General features: G+C 42.3%; 1 long non-coding RNA gene across 1 annotated transcript in view; it reads right to left on the reverse strand.

Moving 5' to 3' along the window:
* Positions 1-12039, reverse strand: part of LOC140704466 (uncharacterized) — a 62114-nt gene that overhangs the window by 48182 nt on the left and 1893 nt on the right. The gene's annotated exons all lie outside the window — the stretch shown is intronic.

Raw genomic sequence — 12039 nt, forward strand, 5'->3', positions numbered from 1 at the left:
ATTTTTAAATTGTTAAAACTTTTTTATTTTTTATTTTTATTTAATTTTCCTTGAATTATTTTCTGTGCAGAATTCTCCCAGAAATCCTGACCCACACAGCCAGTGGTGAGGGCTTCTGGAAGTTTTAGTTCAAAAACATCTGGGGACTCAAGGCTGGGGATTCACTAGATTTCAAATATCCTTAGAATGAAGAAGATCTACTTTCAAATCCTGTCATTTCACCTGAGCATAATTTTAGGGACATTCAGATGAGAAATGCATGCAGAGGCCTTGACCACAAATTCCTTGTAAGACTTTAGCCTAGCAATCAGGGTGTCATTACATTAGCAAACTGAATTGGAGTGATTCAGATTCACATCAGATTGTTATGCAGTCTCTATTGTGAGTGCGTTCGGTTTAGGTGACAACATGATGAGCTCAAGTTGTTTGGACATCACAGGTTCTCAATTATATGTGATTTGATTCACACATACAACCCCTTCCTTTGACACTGTTCTCCTGCAGATCCCCAGCTTTTATTTTATTATCTGCCATTAAAAGCCACTTTAAAGGGCTGCATAGCGGTAGAGAAAAAGAGGCAGTTCCCCAAAGTTCTGCATACATGTATAAACATACACAGGTGCCATTGAAAAATTGTGAGAATTGGGTATTCCCTAACTTACTAAATTATCAAAACACCACCCAAAGTCACACACCCTGATCATTTTGTAGAAGCAAACAAGCACTCACATTGTTAAAGCACCTTTTTAATCACTGCAGTTAGAAAAAAGCAGAAGCCCTCAACAGCGGGGCGGGGGAGGGGGCAGTCTAGATTGGAAAGAAAAAGGAACAGACTGCTTTGCAGTGACCTTTATGTCGTGTGATCATTGAAAAATACTTCAAATTCACCCATAAGAGAGTAAATGTCAAAGTATTTTCCAATGTAGTTGCACACTCAGTCAGTCTATTTTCAGCTCAGAAAAGCCAGTATAAGACACTAGGCTTGGCTTATGAGAGAGCTGGATTGCTTCCAGACAAGTGTTTTGTTGTGGATTTTTATGGAATTTTATCAGCTGGGATGCAGACTGCAATGTTTTCCATGTGTAAAAAAAAGATGGGTTCTTCCACTTTTTTTCTTACCGTGTAAAATCTGTTAAGGAGGAAAAGACGGACTAACTATACAATGCATTATGTTCAGAGTAGTCAAAGCCATCCATCTGCACATTCCCCTTAGATTCAACTGCCTGTATAATGACAAAGCTCATTGTGGGGCACATCACATCTTAAGGCAAATACATATGTCTTCCTCTTACACCCTTCTTCTGTTATTGTTCTAGGCCTGTAAACCTTTCAGTGTCAACTTCCTGAGACCTCAAGCATGCAGACAAAACAGTCTTACCTCCCAAACAACCAAATGTAAAATAAAAGTAAGCTAATGGTTGTTGTGGGTTTTTCGGGGTCTTTGGTCGTGTTCTGAAGGTTGTTCTTTCTAACCTTTCGCCGGCCACAGAGACTCGTAAAACGTTAGGAAGAACAACCTTCAGAACACGGCCAAAGATCCTGAAAAACCCACAATAACCATTAGATCCCGGCCGTGAAAGCCTTCGCGAATATATTAAAAGTAAGCGAAATAGCCAAATGCAGATTGAGGCAAGCTTGTGTTATAATAAACAGACACTCGTTTCCTCTTGAAGGTGCACGGCTTCTACACGGCTTCCAGCAGGCGGAACTATTCCGTATAGTACGTGACCTATCCGGAGTTGGCCCGGGAGATAGGCCTCCCCGTAGTCTTACCCCGGACCAATTTGCAGCATTTTTTAAATCCAAAGTGGAGGCCATCCGCCGGGATCTCGCTCCTTTTTTGAATACAGTGAGTCGAGTTGAGATGTCCAGCGCTCCGTCTTGCCCGGTGTCTTTTGACTCTTTTCAGCCCGTATCGCCCGACACTGTGGCCAGGACGCTTGATCGCTGTCGTGCCACCACCTCCTCTTTGGACCCCTGCCCGGCCTGGCTAATCAAGGCAGCCAGGCCCTCAACAACGGAATGGGCTACTGTAATAATTAATGGGTCTTTCCTTGAGGGTAGATTTCCCTCTGCCCTCAAGGAAACACTCATTAGGCCCATAAGAAAGAAACCCAGTTTGGCGGCGGACGAAACTGGCAACTATAGGCCCATCACCAATGTTTCTTTCTTAAGCAAGGTAGTCGAGAGGGTGGTGGCCGATCAGCTCCAGGCGTTCCTGGATGAAACAGATGCCCTGGATCCATTCCAGTCGGGCTTCAGGCCGCGCCATGGGACAGAAACGGCATTGGTCGCCCTGTGTGATGACTTATTGAGGGAGGCCGACAGGGGCAAAGTGTCTCTGTTGGTCCTCCTCGATATCTCAGCGGCCTTTGATACCATTGACCATGGTATCCTCCTGGGGAGGCTCGCCGAGTTGGGGATAGGTGGCCGGGCTTTTGCTTGGCTCCGTTCCTTCTTGGAGGACCGTCCCCAGAGAGTACAGCTTGGGGAGAATGTTTCGGCCCCGTGGTGCCTTAATTGTGGGGTCCCACAGGGGTCGATCATCTCCCCAATGCTGTTTAATATCTACATGAGGCCGCTGGGAGGGGTCATCAGGAGGTGTGGAGCGCAGTGCCATCAATATGCGGATGACACACAGCTCTACATCTCCTTTTTTCCAACTGCAGGAGATGCCGTTCTGTCCCTTCGGCGTTGCCTGGAGGCTGTACAGGAATGGATGCAGGAGAACGGGCTGAGGCTGAACCCGGACAAGACGGAGGTACTGAGGGTGGGCGCCCCCACACCTGGGGACATGGGAAACTCCCTCATTTTTGGGGGGGGTGACCCTGCCCGCCAGGGATGGGGTCCGTAGCTTGGGTGTCCATCTTGACCCGGCGCTCACCATGGAGACCCAGGTGGCGTCCGTGGTCCGTTCCGCTTTTTTCCATCTCAGGCGGATAGCCCAGCTGCGGCCCTACCTTGATGTGGGGTCTCTCACCACTCTGGTGCATGCGCTTGTAGTCTCGAGATTAGACCACTGTAATGCGCTCTACGTGGGGCTACCTTTGAGATTGCTGCGGAAACTACAGGTGGTGCAGAATGCGGCGGCCAGACTACTCAGTGGGCTGAGAAGATACCAACATATCTCCCCCACTCTGGCCGCATTGCATTGGCTGCCCATCCGATTCCGCATTGATTTCAAAGTGTTAACGCTTACTTACAAAGCCCTAAATGGTTTAGGACCTCGATACTTGGCGGAACGCCTTCTCCCACCTAGATCTACCCGTGTCACTCGCGCGAGCCAGGAGATAAGGCTGAGGGGCCTAACGCCGAGAGAGGCCCGAAAGGAAAAGACCAGAAACCGGGCCTTCTCGGCGGTGGCTCCTCGCCTTTGGAACAACTTGCCCCCTGAGATTCGCGCGGCTCCCTCGCTGGGCATTTTTAAGAAACAACTAAAAACATTGATGTATAGGCGGGCCTTCCCAACAGAAAACCCTTGACGATCTTTTTTCTTATTCTGTTCTTTTTTTTAATTTATTTACGTTTCTGCTGTAAAGTTTTAAAATTACATTGTTGTTTTTACTGTAAGCCGCCTAGAGTGGTCTAATATGATCAGATAGGCGGGATAGAAATAAAATAAATAAATAAATAAAATAAATACATAGAATCAACATCTCCTTTAGTGAGCTCCTAAATCACCTCAGGAGCATTAAGCCACAACTTACCTCACTGGCAGGGATGGGAACACGAGTCACAGGACTCGCTGTCAAGTTGCACATAAGTTGCACTTGATTTGGGGGTCGCCCCCCCCCCGAAAAATGATTTGGACTCAACTCACGACTCAGAATCCACCCATGCCTCCTTTTTTTCTGGGAGGAAAAACTCATTTTCAATAGGGACTCAAAACTTGGGAACAGATTCGACTCGGGATTGGTATCAAAGACTCATATTGGACTCAGGACTTGGAACCAAGGATTCAGGCATGGGACTCGAACCGAAAGATTTGCCAACATCCCTGCTCACACAAGTAGCACATGAATACTTTAGTCATAAAATACAAGACAAGAAAAGGCAAACCTGGCCGTAAACCTTTATACTGAAAGAGGCATTCCTTCCTATTAAAGGCAAGATCTGCGTTTAGGGGGAGAAAAGGGTGCTTTGGTTACCTTTGCCTTCCTGTAAAACTGGATAAGGAAGTAATTGTGACAGCCAGTGTGGTGTAATGAACAGAAAGTCAGACAGACTCAAGAAACCTGGCTTCAATGCTCTGCTCAGCCATGAAAACTCACTATGGAGTCCCAGGATAAACTACAATCTGAACATGTCACATATCCGGAAAACCCTGTTAGGGTTGCCGTGAACCCGAGGCTACCTGATGGTATATCACAGCAACATAAATCAGTCAGTTTTGTTTTTGTCATCAGATTCAAGACATGGATCCAGCTCCATCTTTTCCCTTTACAAAAGGGTTCCTGGGTCAGGGGGGCCAAACCTTTTACACTTTCTACAAGCAAATAGCCCTTTTCCTATACTTTCTATTTCTCTACAACTCTGTGGATTTTGAAGAGGAAGGATTAATGGGCTCTGGCTTGCTCAGTAATGAGGTGGTGAGGCAAGACTCAGCATGTAAGAGATTTCACTAATCTGGCTTCCACAGCTAAGGAAGGGGAGTTTAAGTCTAAAGTGCTGGGCATATTCAACCAACTGTTCCCTTGAATTGACAGGAATGGGAAAAGGTGGAATCTTGAATAAGAGATGAACAATATGTTTTCACCTAATAGCAACATGGCCCTAAACCATATCAGGTTCTTGCTATTGAAGAAAACATTGCTAGTGCTATTCAAAATGAGCTGGCTGGGTCAGTGGGTTGGAGCTCCTGGCTCTGGACTCAGAGTTTTGAAGTTCAATTCATTCCCGTGCTTCATGGGAAAGAAAGCTGCCTGCCACCAGAGTGTTCCAGGAGGAACTGGTAAAGTACTCCAGGGTCATAGGCATCCTTCAGTCTTTAAAGACTATGGTAACGTGCTCTGTATGGAGGACTTGGAACAGCGTCTAGTATTTCAACGCTGTATGCAAAGATGGAGTGTCCTCTCCAGGGCACAAAGCCTAGTTAAAATAATATGGAGAACAGGCTTTTACCCAAGCAGCAAATCCCCCTCTCCATGTCAGTGAAATAGTCCAATGGAGAGGCAAGAGCCAATACAACTGGTTCTAGTGATGTTGCTGGGGGTGACAGAACGACACGAACTGCCTCTGGGATTCCAGCTCTGGATTTTGCCTCATGGTTGACTCCTGAAGCCTTTTTCATCAGTGAATATAGCCACAAGGCAGTGGAGGTTTGAAATGGGAGTTTTCCTTCTCCCAAGGCTGATGAGTCTCACCTACCCAGCCTACTCCCTCATGGCATGGACGACAATGGTGGTGCCTCAGTGGGGGTTTGAAGTCGGAGTTTTCCTTCTCCTAGATGGGCTGCCTCCCAAGGCTGATGAGCCCCACCTACCTGGCAGTACTACTTCAGGGTACCGCCTAGAAAACCCTGGGGAAGGGTTGCTGTAAGTCAGAATCAACTTGGCAGCACTTAAATAATTAGTTAGGGATGTTTAAGCCAGATAATTATTCTCTAATTATTCTATACTTATTCTTGCTTCCTTTTTCCACCTACTGAACCATGCATAAACAGCCATTTTGCTTAAAAAATCCTGTAGGAATGGGACCAGCCTAAGACATTTTGCTATCAGAGGCAGAACAGCAAACGGCACACTCTGTCACAAGTCAAGAATTCAGGAATAGCAGCATAGTGGCCAAAATAACCTTGAGTATCTGTGTCTGCAACCCTTTTGGAGTAAAATTATAGTAACAACACATTAAACAACTAAATTTTGCTCTGCTTTCATGGTACCCAGTATCAATTGCCTGACCATATCTAATAGCAGAAATAGGGAGCTCAGGATGTAATGAATACTGCTCAAGTGCATTTTTATGTCTGCTAATTTAAAGAATGCACAAGAAAGTTATGTTCTATCACATTTGGCTGGATAGTTAGTGAGTTGGGTTTACAGCTGCAGAACCAGAGGTTGTGATTTTGGTTCCCCACTGTGGCTCCTGAGAAAAGAGGCAGCCTAGGTAGCCCTGGGCAAACAGCACTGTCCCAGAGCATCTCCAGAAGAAGGGCATGGTAAGCCACTTCTGAGTTCTCTATACCTAGAAAACCCCTGGGGGAAAGAGGTGTTGCCATAAGCCAGAACTGACCTGACAGCACTTTTTTAAAAATCACATTCCGTGATGTTGAAATGACAATAGTGTTGAAAGGACATTTGAAGAAAGACGTCTCAGGACAGAGTAGTAACCGGTCAACAAAATCTCATGGACACACTTAACGGGCACCATTAAGCCTTGACTATGAGAGCATTATTTTTTTTCCATGAAACTTAGCAAGTGTTTGGGTGAGAACTATGGGCTATTTTTGACCACGAGAGAGGAACATCCAGATCCAAAATATTGGGACAAAGCTTCCAGCTTGCCCAACCAAGAGCAACCTCAAATGGGAGCAATCCAAGCTGCAAAAACATGTAGCTAGGTAATCCACTCTTCTTCCTGTATATGGACTCAGGGTATTGATGTTCAATTCCTCTCTGTGCAAGGAGAGCCAGAATTCTACATAATAAATAAGGAAAAAGTTAAGGGGAGGGGGAAGGCATTTATACATGGGATTCTGTGATAGCTGTGCAATCTATTGTGCAGTTTTATGGATACACATACAGGAACTATGCCAAAGCAGAGCTTCAGAAGTTACCTTTCTTTGAAGGGAAATACATCCTGTGACTCATCAAAATTTTTCTCATTTTTTGAGCTCTCCAGCTCCTTGTCCTTCGTTTTTAACAGTGTTTGGAAAGCAGTTTGTCTTGTTTCTTGTTACATCTCCATACTTTGGTGGGAGGATTTTTAAGAGAACAGGATGAAACTTGCAAAATTATGCCCAAAATATCTCTAAAAATGCCTCCGGTAAGTAATTACTTTGGGAAACATCTAGACATTTACTCACTGCATCGAAAGATTGTTGTCTGTATTCATTACATTAATTTTGAAGTATGACTTTTAAGTGCCCTGATTACAAAGCCAGATCAAACCAAATCAAACCAAAAAGAGTAACTTGTTACAAGGTAAGTATGGGCCTGTCCAGACAGGGAAATTTGGGGCAGTCTGATTTGCACTTAAATTGTTCTTATTTTCTGTGCAATCTCTTTTATCTCTCACTTGAGCAATCCTGTGGATTGCTGGTTGACTTGTGGATAAGTCTGGCCACTTTACTTGTGAGTAAGGAGGAGGTAGCAGTGATACTGGTGCGACGGGAAACGGAAAGCAGGTAATTCCGCTTCTCCCACTTTTCACCTCAGCTAGGGCTTGTCTGAGGCTAGGACTGGGCTGCCTTGTGGAGCTGACTAACCCCCTTCCCTTGCCTTTTCTCACATCATTCAGCTGGATGCAGGGGATTTCCCTTTTTATGGTTTTGTTTTGTTTTTGTTAATTAAAGCAAGTAGCACATTGAAAGAGCAATGCATCAACCTAGCATGGTATTAGAATTCTGCTGCTGCGTCAGCTAAGGCAATATTTTAAAAAGAAGAAATTGAAAATAGAATATGGGGTTTCTCCAGCCTCCCTTTTAATGCCACAACCCACCTATTACAGCACAGGGTTGTCACCTCAGATAACACTGCCCACAGCTCCGTTTGGGTGTGAGCACAGGATATACAATGAGCTAATTAGGATCATGCTGAATCATACAAAAAATACAACAACTCTTAAAGGCATAGGATGGATATAAGTAGAAAAACATTGTGGATATTGTTTGGTTCAAATCATGCTGGGCAAACAGTGATCTATATACTCCAAAGGGTAGGGGGCGTTTTCCTCAAACATTTCCAGATATCCCATACACTCCCCACCCCCTTTTCATTCATAATATTTTTGCATTTAATATATCTATTATAAAATCCTTACCTCTATAATAATGGTCTTTACAGTTCTTTCAAACTAGTTTTTCTGGTGTCGTATCTAACTGCAGTGGATACCCTCTGTCTATACTCAGAACATGACCATTGCAGAGAGGCTTCCCTGTAAAGCTGTTGATAAGCTACCAGCAGCAGCTTGACAAATGTGTCAGGAACAAAACAGATGCATCTGTGCCCATTCACTCACTATGCTTTAAAAAGTTTTTTTCTGATATCTCTCTGAAGCTAGTTCACCCTACAGAGTACTGAATGGGTGACCTTTATTTAACAAAGATGTTCTCCATTAATATTTGTCTAATTATCTGGGACACATACAAACAGAAAGTTATTTTGGACTATGGTGGTACAGCTGTCACATTAATTCAGCTTGACAACCATCGCTACCAAAGCCAAACAAATTTCTGGTCCAATTATGTGGGTTCCTAATACACAGATGCAAAATGAAACATCTCTACAAGGAGAAGTTTGGTCACAGCATCTGATGATAACACAGATATTTGAAGACAGGATTTATTATAGGTATTCTAGGTAAGCAGGGAACACCTAGAGAACTTCTTGTGAGTGCCTAGAGTGGTCACAATGACCAGATAGGCAGGGTATAAATAGAATAAATAAATAAATAAAATAAAATATATCTATGAGAATTGCTTTGTGTTTGGGTGAGATGTGGTTCATTGATTGAAAAAAAAAAGGAATCAGATTCTGGCCTTTTCCCTCACCAGTGACTCTTTGTAAATGCTAGTGAGCACAAGAGGGGATCCTATAGGTCATACTGACTGCTGATATTGGGGTCATCTATATTCAGGCTGGTCTTTGCTATGTAAAGCTTGTCAAAGCTTTTTTTTTTCCTACTGGCAATGTGGGCACAATCTCACAGGGCAGTGTAAGCCTTTTCCTGCCATAGAAATCATGGCCATAGAAATAATACCCCACATTCAAAAACTGGAGATATTTTTTTTTTGGTAAGGACTGAATAAGCTACTATTTGGCAGAAACCCCATTGTAAGGTACAAGAGAAACAAAACAAAGCAAAACAAATTAAAATATAGGGTATCAAGATACGAAATTGCTTCTACACGGGTTTTTGTTTTTTGGCATCTTTTAATGAGATGTGCATGTCTGTGAATAGTTTTAATATGCAAGCCACAAAGTGGCTTCTACTCAACCCAATCACAAGAGAACTTATATCATAAGATGATTTAAAATGACAATTTGATGGCACAGAGATATTTATATGTATACATATGTGTATTTATACACATACCTTGTAACAAGTTACACATACCACTCATGTAATGGAAAACTAATAACAGTAAATATATGGTAACTTACACTTGTTTACACAAGCACATTGAACCATCTAAGTATGGATAGCCCCTTTTCCTGTTGTAGGATGGACTACATTCTGTATGTGGGATACATACATCCCCCACCAGTTTTTAAGCTGCCATCTTACCTTTATTTATTTATATTATTTATATGCCATCTTTCTCCCCATAGGGGACTCAAGGCAGCTCACAACAATTTCAACAGTATAATGACAACAGGTTAAAAAAGACTATACAAAACACAATTAACCATTAGTTAGATTAAAACCAAAATTAAAAACAATTGTAAAATATTTTTTAAAATGAAAAGTATCTAAATTTCAAAAATACAGCATTCCCTATTGCTTTGAAGTCTACCTTTAAAGGAAAGTCTTTTCCTAATGTTTTAAAAAAAACCAAGGCGGTTACAGGTTAAACTATTCACTGTCTTCCAATTCCAGTGGACAGGTTAACTACACCAAAGATTGCCTCAACAGGTATATTTTCTCTTAGCATCTAAGTGCAATATTTCTCATAACTTTACTACTGATATTGAGGATATAAAGCAAGTCATCTCCAGATGATCCGGGCAGAAATATAAAGGCAATAAACTGCTCCCTCTTTTTTCGTTATTACTTTTTGCAAATGCGCTGAAGGGAGAAAAGAGGGCAGAAAGAAAAAGAAAAGGAAAGAAGAAAAGGAAAGAAAAAAAAAAACCAAACCAAACAACGCCAGTTCACAATGACATTTTAATAGGGGACCAAACAAACCTTGGCCTACAATTAGATAGGAGCAGCCACGTCCCAAAAAGTATCCAGTCAGAATATAGGGCCATCAGATATCTATTAAAATGTAGATGGGGCAGTGAGATTTTCAGACTATGACTGAGTGATAGATGTTGAGTGTTTATTTTTCCACCCTTGGAGTGTAAGTCTCTTTGTAACTCCTCTGTTAGATCCCACATTCCTGGAATTTAATTCAACAATGCATGAATGTCTTCATATGACTCCCCCCCTCCAAAAAAAAACATTATTATGAATCACACAGTCCAAAGAAATGGAAGTAATTATTGGACACAACCACATCAAAGGCATTGTTCATTATACATCATCAAGCTGAATTAGCCAGCTTCTCTCTCTATAGGCTTTGTGGTGCCCAATATGCTGCAAATATTGATTTTTTTTAAAAAAGCCCGATTTAACTGTCTCCAATCTGCAATTTTAGACGGGCGTTATTCTGGCACCCCTTAGGAAAAAAGATTGTGTCCTTGTAAGCATAGAGAAATTGAAACTCTGAAGCATGTCCTTTTTGAGTTACAGAAATGAACGTATCAAATTCCTCAAGCCCATAATGAATGGCTGCCCAGGTAGGACTCTAATTTGGTATACAAAATATTTATTAAGCAACTTAAACAAGATAACCACTGAATCAGTGGCCAAATTCCTTCTCTCTGCCCAAAGAATATGAAAAACAATCTTGACTTCTACCTAACCCCGTCATAAAAAAATATGGGCAATCTGTTTTATCAATTGATACCATTTTAGCTATCTTGAAATGTTTTAATTGCTTCCATTTATTTTAAATATTACATCTATGTATTTTAATGGGTCAGCGACCGCAAAATAAAGATTTAGATTTTTTTTCCTGAATCTGTCTCACTTTTAAGGCTAGAGAAACAACACATAGAAAAGTTACAGCAGCATTCAATTGACTATGTTGTATGGGACAATCTAGTTCCTTGCTCCATAGGTCTAGACTCTTAAACTTCACTTGACACATGGAAAGACGGTTCACTGAATCCTTATCCCAACCCATTTTGGGCATAAAAGATAATTGGTTGTTGTGGGTTTTTCGGGCTCTTTGGCCCAAAAAACCCACAACAGCCATCAGATTCTGGTTGTGAAAGCCTTTGAGAATACATAAAAGATAATTACTGACACGACAGGACCAGAAATGAGCTAGAAACCAGTGGAGCTAGTAGACAGCAGCATCATGCATATAATAGAGTTCCAATTGAGGCTTTGGCCACCCGTGGTTCTGAACCTTTGATCCTGCACATGCTTTGACGAACTCCCAGAAGCCCAAAACAGTCAGACAAACGATCAGATTCTGGGAGCTGAATGCCAGAAGATGTGGAGGGCCAGTAGCTGAAGATCACTGAAATAGACTGATCAGGATCTCCTACACATTATTCAGAATATCCATGCTCTCCCTAGAATATGATGGAAAGGAGAAACACAGTCACTCAGGTGTTATTAGTCTAGCGATAAAAACTTGGGTATTACTGGATCACTAGAAAATGAGAGACAAAGGGTGTAATTACAATATGAAGATGATTTGGGAGATGGATGGGACTTTTGAAAATCAGTTTAAAGTCGTGGTAGTCACGTGGTTTTGCGATTGGTGTGTCTGTCCTCTAGGGCAGTGGTCCCCAACCTTGGGCCTCCAGATGTTCTTGGACTATAACTCCCAGAAGCCTTTACCACCACCTCTGCTGGTCAGGATTCCTGGGAAATGAAGTCCAAAAACATCTGGAGGCCCAAGGTTGGAGACCTCTACTCTAGGGAAAACTTTAAACTGTGCTGTATATCAGTCAAGCAAGTTACATGGGCTTTTAGAATCATTGCATTTCAGGCTTTTTCCTGTGCCCATCTGCCTGCCCTTGTGCCAGCTACCTCTCACAGCCACTAACTGTTTTTGCTGTGATGTTATTTTTAGTATTATTATTTTTCTTTCAAAGT

Source organism: Pogona vitticeps, chromosome 2 (assembly GCF_051106095.1).
Source record: "Pogona vitticeps strain Pit_001003342236 chromosome 2, PviZW2.1, whole genome shotgun sequence".
In the NCBI taxonomy this organism is placed as follows: Eukaryota; Metazoa; Chordata; class Lepidosauria; order Squamata; family Agamidae; genus Pogona; species Pogona vitticeps.